Source organism: Stegostoma tigrinum, chromosome 33, assembly GCF_030684315.1.
Source record: "Stegostoma tigrinum isolate sSteTig4 chromosome 33, sSteTig4.hap1, whole genome shotgun sequence".
NCBI lineage: Eukaryota > Metazoa > Chordata > Chondrichthyes > Orectolobiformes > Stegostomatidae > Stegostoma > Stegostoma tigrinum.
In genome coordinates, this window is record NC_081386.1 from 16,932,678 (window position 1) to 16,945,020 (window position 12,343).

At 41.2% G+C, this 12,343-nt stretch overlaps 1 protein-coding gene across 2 annotated transcripts in view; it reads right to left on the bottom strand.

The window, feature by feature from the left end:
- aldh1a2 (aldehyde dehydrogenase 1 family, member A2) overlaps positions 1–12,343 on the bottom strand; it is a 79,172-nt gene that overhangs the window by 11,595 nt on the left and 55,234 nt on the right. The window lies entirely within an intron of this gene.

Below are 12,343 nucleotides of genomic sequence, written 5' to 3' on the forward strand. Positions count from 1 at the left end.
AATACAAACTTTAGTCTGAGGCTGTTCTGAGATTTAGAATTATTAAAGATCAAGTGAGGAAAAGTGATAGCTCAAAGATCTGAGCAAGGCTGTCTTGTAGATACTGTTCAGAGACATTCTATCAGTGAGGACTAAAACAGATTCAAAAAGTAAATGTAACATAGCCAAGGGGCATGTTTTAGAAGCAGCTGTTAACATACGACTGTGTAATTGTAACATATCAGGAGAGTGATAGGCATGTGAGAGGGTGAATATCATACACATTGTAACAGCAGCACATTCACAAGTCTTTACTCTGTGAGCACTCAAAGTCTTTAATGCTTTTACTATTTAAAATAAATCAATGGATGAAGGCAAGCACACTAGTGGCAAATCAGAAACCCTGCCGAGTGAATGATGGGGTTTGTAGTTAATGCAGCTGTTAACTCAGAAAATTGGGCGGGTGGGATTTGGTTCTAGTTTTACTTCTATTTACTTTGATGCTTCTCCTGTGTCCAGCTAGCTACTGATATGAAAGTAATAGCATGCTTCAAACAGTCTTTTCACATTCAGTCAGGTTAGGAGCAGATTTCTTTACCAGCTGAACTGCAGAATAACATTAGGTTTTGTCAGCCAGAGGAGGACAGACAGACAGAATCCACCAAATGGCACAACTCGAATGTCCGTATATCCCAGCTGTAATGCCTAATACGGCCTCTACAATCCGGGCAAAAGAATTTAGCCAGTGCAGATATATATAAAAGAAAATGCAGAAAAGACATCAACACACATGGCTTTTTTGGTTACTGGCAGTATAAAACATAAAGAACATAACAACACATGACACGGAAATACCGAAAGGCAATGTTTCCAAGAACACTCACTGCCTTTTCTGTAGCTGTGATCCAACACAGATCATGCTGTACCACCATTACTCACTGTCTCCTGATCACTGGAATATTGTGAGGCGTCATCCTTGGCTCAATCTCACTCTGACCTCCAAAAGACAATCGTGGGCTTAAGCCTTCACTCCAGAGATTTCAGAATTGAGTTCGTAATCTGGCATTTCCTTTCAGCACTGAGGGAATGCTGCATTGTCAGCCCTTTCATGTGATTGTAAAAGATCAGGGCCTTCAAATGTGTGGGAGCTATGTTCATGGTACCAATTCAAACTACATTTTAAAAAGGGGCTCTCAGTATTCAACACGGTCAGCCTGTATATTCTGCGACAGAACTGTGCCTATTGATAAAGGCCCATGTAGAGGTGACCAGGGCTTCTGCCCATAAATTGCCAAGCCACACAAGGGAAAATGGTTGACTCCTGAAACTTGACACTAATAATCAAATGAGGCCAGTTGGCCAATTTGCCGGATCCTGTCATTACTGCTTGATAATGCATGAATTGATGTTTCTGGGATCTTGCTGTGCATCAACTGCACTGAGACTTCTGCATTACAACAGTGACCACACTTTGAACAAGCACTTAATTGTCTATGAAGTGTGCTTCACAATGTTGTGAAAAGTGCGACACATGATATTCTTTCTGGTCTTTAAACGGTCCCTTTTAAGTCATGGATCTGCCCCTTGATTTGAAAACAGGAAGGAAACAATTTACATTTATTTTACCATTCTTAAGAAATACATAAATCATTTCTGCCACAAAGCGCAGGAGCATCTGAAAACTTTTACTTCACTCAAGTGCTCTATTAAACCTAAACAAATGATGAAAGTTTCCCACCTTTTAAATGAGCAGTTCCCTAACTTCCAAATTCAATAGTCAGCTGTACATAACAAAACTCAATGCATCTTTCTGAGAGAGAAAAGTAATTTTGCAAATAAATTATGATTGATCAATAATCAGGTTAAAGATGTGAAAGAGAATTTGTGGGGATGAGTATAAAATATTTTGTATCTTAGGCAGAATCTGGAGAGTTACAGGATCAGTTATCAGACACTGAGGAGTTTACTGGAATCTGAAAGCGTGCAACTTCCTGATTAATAAGACCCTAGAAATGGGAGTACTATAGTTTTTTCTCTGAAGATTTGTCAAGGCTCAAAGTTGTTGTTTGCTTCCTGTCGCTTTATGGCTTGAAAGAAATTCCTTAATTTTGTAATCGCAACGTGGTATGATCAGTGCCGTGTGAGCTTTGGTCAAAAGGATGTTTGAAAATGTTCGTCATTCCTTATACTTAAAAAAAATTATCATGGGAAATCATTACTGACTATGTAAAACTTCAGAAGAATGCTTTGGGGAAATTACTGTGGGCTGATTCCACTTTTAATTGACACTTATGGATGAAATAACCCCAAAAAAAAAGCGCTGAGTTCTGGCATTTAAGCGCTTGAGACAGGAAACAGCTTTCTCCTCTTTTGATTTCAGACTTTTAAAAGGACATTCTTGAAATCTTTCAGAAGCAGGAGAGCATCAACCATTATGTTAGATTCACAATGACTTATTCTCCTATTTCCTGCACAGCATTAATTTAATGTCTTCCATTTTTAAAAAATCTGATGTCCAAATGGCATCAGAACTTTGCTATCTTCTAAAGGTTAGACTTGCTTATCTTGGGATAAAAGACCAGAAAGAATGCTTCATCGTGAGGTGTGAAACATGGAGAACATAAGCCCATCGCATGTCTCTTGCCATTCTTCAATGGCAAATAGAACAGTCTGGTCTCAGTTAACTGTAAGTAATTCCATGGGTTCCTCACATGTTGAACAACCTACTTGCAGCAAATATGTATCCAATATCTGCAGTTCCCATTATCTCTGATTACTGGTTTTCTACTCTGCTGCTTCATGAAGAATCCATTTGAACACTGTGATCATGGCAATCTGAGATAACAAGGTGCAGAGCTGGATGAACACAGCAGGCCAAGCAGCATCAGAGGAGCAGGAAAGCTGACGTTTCAGGCCTAGACCCTTCATCAGAAATGGGGGAGGGGGAGAGGGCTCTGAAATAAATAGGGAGGGGGGGGCGGATCAAACATGGATAGAGGAGAAGATAGGTGGAGAGGAGGCAGACAAGTTAAAGAAGCGGGGATGGAACCAGATTAGGTGAGTGTAGGTGGGGAGATAGGGAGGGGATAGATCAGTCTAGGGAGGACGGGCAGGTCAAGGGGGCGGGATGAGGTTAGTGGGTAGGAAGTGAGGGTGCAGCTTGAGGCGGGAGGAAGGGGTAGATGAGAGCAAGAACAGGTTAGGGAGGCGGGGATAGCTGAGCTGGTTTTGGGATGCAGTGGGGGGAGGGGAGATTTTGAAGCTTGTGAAATCCACATTGATACCATTGGGCTGCAGGGTTCCCAAGCGGAACATGAGTTGCTGTTCCTGCAACCTTTGGGTGGCATTGTTGTGGCATTGCAGGAGGCCCAGAATGGACATGTCGTCTAAGGAATGGGAGGGGGGAGTTGAAATGGTTCGTGACAGGGAGGTGCAGTTGTTTATTGCGAACCAAGCGTAGGTGTTCTGCAAAGCAGTCCCCAAGCCTCCGCTTGGTTTCCCCACTGTAGAGGAAGCCACAACAGGTACAGTGGATGCAGTGTACCACATTGGCAGATGTGCAAGTGAACATCTGCTTGATGTGGAAAGTCTTCTTGGGGCCTGGGATGGGGCTGAGGGGGGAGCTTTGGGGGCAGGTGTAGCTCTTCCTGCAGTTGCAGGGAAAAGTGCCGGGTGTGGTGGGGTTGGAGGGGAGCGTGTAGTGGACAAGGGAGTCATGGAGAGAGTGGTCGCTCCAGAAAGCAGACAAGGGTGGGGAGGGAAAAATGTCTTTGGTTGTGGGGTCAGATTGCAGATGGCGGAAGTGTCAGAGGACGATGCATTGGATCCTAGAGTTGGTGGGGTGGTACATGAGGACGAGGGGGATTCTCTTTTGGTTGTTATTGTGGGGACGGGGTGTGAGGGATAAGTTGCGGGAAATGCGGGAGACACAGTCGAGGGCATTCTCGACCACTGTCGGGGGGATGTTGCGGTCCTTGAAAAAACGAGGACATCTGAGACGTACGGGAGTGGAATGCCTCATCTTGGGAGCAGATGCAGTGGAGGCAAAGGAATTGGGAATAGGGGATGGCATTTTTGCAGGAAGGTGAGTGGGAGGAGGTGGGCTTGAAATGGAGATCAGTTTCTAGGTAGTTGCCTGAGATGGAAACAGAGAGGTCGAGTAAGGAGAGAGAGGTGTTTTGTTCATTTGAAAACATACCAGTCAATAAATGAAAAGAACTCACATTAGCATCATTCCTTTCAGGATGTACTAAATGATTATTGAACTCCTTTGAAAAACCTCATGTTTTGCAGATGATCAATCTGTATGCAGCAAGGCCCAGCAACAACAAATAGAAAGAAAAGTCCCAAAGTAATTGTAGTATTACTGGCCGAGTAATCCGGATCCCTGGATTTAATGCTTTGGGGATGTGGTGTCAAAACCCACCACAGTAGCTAATGGGATTTAAGTTCAATGAATAATTCTGGAACTAAGAAACTAATCTCAGGAATGAATCTCTCCATGCTCTGAACAAAGTGGACAATAGCGAAAAACTTGGGAAAATTGTTTAAAATGTCCAGCAAGGAGCCTCTCAACATCGAGAACAAACATTCCCATTTTCTAACCTATTGCTGAACAAAATTCTTACTAGAGAGTGGCATGAGGTCTAGTAGCATGCATTAACACCTTATTATTACTTAATTTTGTCTCAGTAATAGGCAGTTTCACTTTTCCACCTATTGGATAGAAACTAGATGGAGACAATTCCCAAAATGAAGGTCAAAGTCCAGCCCACAGTTTGTTCCTCCAGACCCCCATCTTGGACACCAGTCACCAATAACTCAGGGCACACTACATTGGCAAACAACAAGTACTAGCTAATAAAATGTGAGGCTGGATGAACACAGCAGGCCAAGCAGCATCTCAGGAGCACAAAAGCTGATGTTTCGGGCCTAGACCCTTCATCAGACAGCCATCGTCGCCCGTCTCCATGACACATCTCCGAACCATTTACAGTATGGTCCTGCACTTCAATGCAGCACACTGGTACCTTTTATTGCAATACTGGTGCCGGGAGGCAGGGGTGGATACCAATTCATGGTTTGGACCAAACTGAATCTCAGAACTTCCGGCATGTTCTTTTCGCACTCACTCACTTTTCACCTACTTGTATACTCATAGTGCCCACATCTTGCCTTCTGGAACTTTACCCCCTCTACTCCATCTTAAAAGTTCACACTCTATCGGTCCTGCTGTGCTACTAAGCACAGATGCAAGGCCAGGCAACTTATTATGTTTGTCAGTGGCCCTTAGTCAAGGGAGTGGGCATTTTGGCTCAGGACACCATGCCACATCATTCTCACACTCACAGCATAAATTGTTAGGGGATTCTGTTTTATTTGTAAAATCAATTTTGCGTTTGTTATTGCTGAAGTGTCTTATATTACCCTAAAGTCTCCCACTCAATCTTTGTACCTTCTGCCTGACTGTTCTTCCTTTACCAACTTTTTGGAAAAAAAATGCCTGTTTTGCTTTACAACACTTTCTTCTTTATCCAAATTTTATCCCTCTGCCCACTTCCGCTCTGTCTAATCTTTGTCAAACCTGCTCCCACCAATTCCTTGAATTTTGCTTTCCACCCTCCCACGAGTTTCCCATCACGCCAAGCTAGCTTGTTACCTCACCGAATTTGTCCCACATCAGCTCTTTTTGTGGGGAAGTTTCACATTTACCACATTTTCACACTTATCACTTTTCTTTACTGCTTGTGCCTGAGTTTGAAAAATCCTCTCCATTTGACAATTTCCTCCCCTCAATCCCTTCAATTTGTAAGCTGTTTAAATTATAGGAGGCTATCACTTCAACAGCTTTGAGATGGTCTTAAAAATTAAGAAGCTTTTGAGGAATTGAGGGCTGATTTTTGAGCCCTGGTGGCTGGTGAAACTGAGATAGTAGCACCTCCAAATTGAGTGGCCACTGAATTAACCCAGAAGAGTGGTAATTATTCCAGAACTTTGGTGTTCATCTCTCTGCATTTTTCAACAACAGAGCAGAATATTGAGTTCGATCCATGTATAGGCTCGCTGGCATCTGCAGTAGAGAGGGTTAGATTCGCCCATTTCCCAATATCTATTCTTCACCCCTCTCTCCACACCCTCAAGCAGACAGATTACAGATACAAGAAAATAAACCATCCTCACTTTGCAAGACTCCATTCTGGATACCTACTAGAACCAAGTGAAATATTCTCTGGAACATATTCAAAAAATGTAAAGGCTTATTTGGCAAAAACAACTCAGAGCACCAAACAGCAGCAGAAATGTTTGTAAATCCATGAGAAACAGAACATTTTTTGCACAGGGCTGAGCCTGTAACAAGTCTGTTCCAGCAGATAGGTCTTCCTCATCTATTGGCCCCAAACAAGAAAGAGTGCACTCCTGCAGTCAGCAATTCCAATTCAGGGGAGGGATATTTAACTGCACAGGCCTGCTTCACCATTGGTCTATTGGACATGTCCAATTCTATTTCCTTTCCATTGCTCTACATGCTTTGACAATCTTCACCCATCAAAATGTTATCTATCTCAGTCTTGAAACAGCCAATATTCCTAGAACCCACAGCTTTTAGGACACATGAGAAGTCCAAATTACCTCTACCCTTTATATGAAAATGTGTTTCCTGATTTCATTCCTGCACACCCTGGTTCTGATGTTATCATATTCACTCGATCTTGATTCTCCTCAACAAAGGAAATGATTTCTTAGGTTTTTTTGTAGCTGATTAAATCCTTTTACCATCTTAAACACTTTGATCAGGCTCAATCTCCTCCAATCAAAGAATTATGAGCCATGCTTATGCAACCTGTCCCTATAATTTAGTCCTACACAGCAGGGTGTGGATATTAAAAGTCTGCACCAAGCTACCTCCAGCAGAGCAGTGCTCAAAACTGAATACGGTGTTCCAAGTGGAGATCTGAAAAAGACTATATACAACTGAAGCATCGCTTCCTTCCTTTTGCATTTCACCCCCTTTAGGCTAAACAGCAACCATGTATTCACCATTTTGGATTTTTTTGGATCTGCGGGTGTTTAATGTCTATGTGCTTGGATTCTTGAACCTTTACTGTTCACAGTTTTATTTTACCTTTTATAAAATATACATTCAACCTTTTTGTGCTCGAAGTGGCTTCACATTTGAACTCCACCATATTTTTATCCATTTATCATATTTGTCCGTATCCTTTTATCTTTATTTTTACTAAGAGATGTGGGCACTGCTGGCCAGGCCAGCATTTTCTGCCCATTATCATTACCGTCAAATGGAATGACTTGCTGGGCCATTTCACAGGGCAAATAAGAATCAATCACATTGTTGTGTGTCAGGAGTCACATACTAACCAGAAAGGCTGAATTTCTTCCCGAAAGGAATGTTAGTGAACTAGATGGACTTTTATGACAACCAATGATAGTTTCCATTAGATCATAAGACTTAGGAGGAGAATTAGGCAATTCAGCTCATTGAATCTGCCCTGACAATTGATCATGGCTGATATGTTTCTCAACTCCTTCTCCTGCCTTCTCCTTGTAAACCTTGATCCCCTTAGCAATTCAGAACCTGTCTGGCTCTGTCTTAAATGCGCTCAATAACTTGGCCTCCTTATCCCTGTGCAACAATGAGTTTCACAGATTAACCACCCTCTGACTATAGAAATTCATCTTCAGCTCAGTTCTAAAGTATCATTCCTTTACCCTGAGGCGGTGTTCTCAGGTCCTAGTCTCTCCTACTAGGGGAACCAACTTTTACACATCGTTTCTAACTGGGGCTCTTAGAATTCTGTAAGTTTCAATCAGATCCCCCTCATCCTTCTAAACCTCACCAAGAACAGATCCAGGGTCCACAACCCCTCCTCATATGACAAGCCCTTCATTCTTGGGATCATTATTGCCAAGCTTCTCTGGATCCCCTCCAATGCCAACAGATCCTGTCTTAGATATGGGGCCCAAAACTGCTCCCAATATTCCAAATAAAGTCTCACCAGAACCTTATACAGCCTCAGCAGCCCATCTCTGCTCTTGTATTCTAGCCTTCTTGAAATGTATGCTAACGTTGTGTTTGCCTTCCTAACTGCTAACTGAACCTGCTTGTTAACCTTAACAGAATACAGAACCCAAACTCTGAAGTCTCCAGCGTACTTCAAATTTCCAAAGTCCTTTCTCATTTAGAAAATAATCTACACCTCTAGTCCTCCTACTAAAGTGCATAACATCATCCTTTCCCATATTGTTTCCACCTGCCACTTCTTTACCCCTCTCCTCGCCTGCCCAAGTCCTTCTGCAATCTCCCTGCTTCCTTAAAATAAACTGTCCCTCCACCTATCATCCAGATTGTTAATGTATAATGTGAATAGTTGTGTTTCATGGCACCATTCCTGAAATTAATGTTATATTCAAGGTTTGTAATTGAACTGGACGTTCACCAGCTACCGTGATAGGATTTGAACCAGTGTTCCCAGAGAATTAATCTCTGGATTATTAATCCAATGATATTACTCCTCTGCCACAGTGTTCCTCTTTGCAATATCCTGCTCCCATTTACACTATCACTCTCCCTTCTAAACTTTGTGTCAAATAATGATTCAATGAGCAAATTGGTGACATGGAGGAAATAACCAATTGGCAAGTCAAGCCCATCGGATTTCAGGCCAACTTTCTAACTCCCACTGAATACTTGCAGGGTTTCGCACTATTAGTGAAGTTTTGAAGCATTTATTCTGATGCCCACTGATGATTTTTGTCTTCCGATTCCATTTCTCTTTTATGGGTAAGGTTAATTTTTTTTAAAATGAAAAGCAGATTTTACTTTATTGCAGTGAAATGTAAGCATTGCAGCTGGTGAGGTATGTTGGAACATGACATCGGACACAGCCGTTTTCCATTTAAACATTTAATGATCTGAAACCTAGTAAAGTCAATGGGAGTAAATCCCGCATCTTGACTTGAGACCATGCAGCTGGTGAGCTGTAGCCAGCAAGAATAGGACACAGAGACATAGAACGATAACCATTTGCAGCACAGAAAGAGACCATTTAATCCATTGTGCCTGGGCTGGTTCTTTGCTCAAACAATCCACAACTAAGCTCAGCATTCTGCTCTCTCTCCATATCGATTTATCCCTCAAAAGATTGAGTAATCTCTGTCTCAAACTTTCCCTTTGGAAAAGCATTCCATCCTCCAATTACTTCTTGCGTAAGATCAATCCTTAACCTCTGCATCAATTTTGAATGAATACCCATGCGTCAATGAATCCTCAAATAGAGGAAATAGCCTTTAATGATCTATTGCTTGAAAATCTTTCCTGATTTTCAAATTGTCCCCTCAACATGCTCTTCTCCTATGACATCAATCCAAGTGACATGGTGCTTTCCTCACAGTTCAAACTCCAAATCCTTGACGTTGGAATGTGATGACCTGGTATGGATTGGGTAAAGACAGGACATTGCATTCAGAAAATGCAGTGAGTTATATAAAGCACAGTGACTATGTGGGGAACCCCCTTTATCACTGTCTAATTTGCACAACATTGGCTGTCACTCTCACTTGCTCTAATTACAGAAAGCTTTTAGCACTTGCCTACCCAACCACACCTTGTATTTATATAGCACCTTTAATGTAATAAAACATCCCCAGGTATTTCACAGGAGGTCTCTAAAACAAAATTTGGCACTAAGCTGTGTAAGGAGATTCTAGAACAGGAAAAACTAATGTTTGATTGAAGATTTTTAAGCAGAATCTTAAAGAAGGAAAAGGAGGAAGAGAGGTGGAAAGTCTTCGGGAGTTCACTACAGACCTTGCTGTTTTGGCAGCTGAAAACACAGCTCTAATGGTGGAGCAATTAAAATTGTAAACACCCAGAATTTCAGAATTAGAGGCATGCCGACATGTCAAAGTCTTGTGCAGCTGGTTACTTTGCAGAGATAGGAAAAAGACACGGCCAGGAAGGAATTTGAAAGTCTGCATAAGAATTTTAAAATTGAGGCGTTGCTTAATGAGAATGAATGCAAATCAGGGGCGTTAGGACATGTGCATCAGAGTTTTGGATGGCATCAAATTTGCAGAGGATTTAGTGGAGACACTGGCCAGGAGTGTATTGGAAAAAATTTTTTATTCACTCGTAGGTATGGCTGATCAGCCTTTATTGTTCATCCATAATTGCTCTTGAGAAGATGGTGCTGATCTGCCTTCTTGCACTGCTGCAGCCCATGTGCTGTAAGTTGATCCACAGGGAGTGAATTTCAGGATTTTGACCCAGTGACAGTGAAGGAATAATGATTTATTTCCAAGTCAGCTTGGAGGGAATTTGCAGGGGCTGGTGAACCCATGTATCTGCTGCCCTTGTCTATCTGTTTGAAAGTGATTGTGGGTTTGGAAGGTGCTGTCCTATTGTATTAATGCTCAACCAAGCTTCCCTTCTCACAGAAATGATGATACCATTGAAATTACTAAGTTTTTTCAAAATAAAAATGCATTACAACTAGATGCTATGTTTAAAGTGTCATCTCATTTGTTGAATAGAAAATTTCCAACTGGAAGCAATTTGAGTTTGTTCTTCTGGAAAGCATATGGAAGTTTCAGAATGAAGAAATCAGTTTTTAAAAATTGTCATTTTACTTTTACTGATAAGCCAAAGGAAAAGTCAAAACATCATAAGTGCAGGACACCAGAATTATTACAAAAGTTAAGACAAAATGGGAGATAAATTGAGATTGAGTAATTTCAAACTCTAGTTTCAATAAGGCCTTAAAACCAGAAGGAAGAAAGAGAGAATGACAGGGTGAGGATTTCTTGAATTGTACTCTAAAGAATGAATGAAGGGTCAGAAGCTGTTCCAAAACTCAGTTTACCTTGTGAGAATTTGGAGGTGGGAGAGCAAATAGGGTCGTGTGGCTGGGTTCTCAAAGAAACAAGGGAGAAAACTATATTGGGACACTGATCACACGAATATCTGTGATAAAGATTATATCAATTGCAAGAGAAGATGCAGCAGACAGAAGGAGAAGGAGGTTTACTTATTAAGAAAATCAGGAATTGCTTCAGTTCAGGATGAAAGAGCGATTCTGGAAGAAACAGCTTTATCAAATATGCAAGGGTATCATGAACATAAGAAATAGCAACAGGGCCATACAATACACACTGTTAAGACAGATCCACAATACAAATTGATCAAGGCCAATTTTTAGCATCAATTCCATTGATCTAAATGCTCCCCCTATCACCGCATTCCCAGAAATATTATTGGCTTATCCTTGAATTGGCTTTGCTTTTATTGAGAGTTAAAAATTATTGAAGGGAAGATAAAGTCTTGGGGTTAACAAAAATAGAATTGCTTACTGGCAGCTTTAACAACGGACGAGACCTGGGAGTTTGATTTGTGGTCAGTGTGACCAAGAGTAACAAAGGACCCAGAGTGGAAGCACAGGGGCAAGAGATTGTAGCTGTTGGCTAGCAACAGACATGAAGAAACTGTTGCAAGAATACTTCCTACACCAAGTTGCACAGCACAAATTGTACCAAGCAGATCTTCTCCAATTTCACTGAGAACTCCTCCAGCTTTTTTCCGCATCACAATGTAATGTGTTTATATCAGTATCCGGCAGAATTATTTCAACAAGATTGTATATATCATGAAGGTAAGTAGAGAAAATGAGACCAATCAGCCCATGTAGCTCTCACATTTTCTAAACCCTGTGTCATAGCATTTGGCTGTACTTCTTCAGAATTTTAGCTGCTGCATAGAAGAAAGTAAACTAATGAGTAAAAATTTATGCTGAGTGCCTGTTAACAAAAGAAAGAACACTATTGTTCCAGTAATCACAGGAAGAAACTTCCAGCAAAGGAAACCTTACTTACTGGAAACTCAATCATCATAAGAAATTAATTACTAAAAGATGCAAAAGCAAGTCTCTCAAGCAGAATTCTTGGAGGACAGCATTGCAGTTTTTCATAAGGGAGCAGATCACTGCTGTTAGCAGGCAGACCCTTTATTACATTCGACCTTGCATTGCACTTTTTATTGGAAAATAGATGTCCTGTTTTGTGGTATTCCTATCAAGCCAAATGTTAACCTCTGTGAGACACAGCTGCTTTTAGATATTAGAATCAACAGGAAATCAAATCCTAAAAAGGACACAGCATATAGTGGCTGAACATCACAATAAGCATCTGGTTTTGTTTGGATCTATGAGATGGAGCTTTAGATACTCGATAATTTTCATTTTCATTTTTAGGCTAACAAAGCTTTTAAATGTGCAGGTAGTTAAAAGGAAGTACAATTGAGGCAAGTCGCACAATATGACTTAGAACAGACCTTTAATGAAAACAGAACATT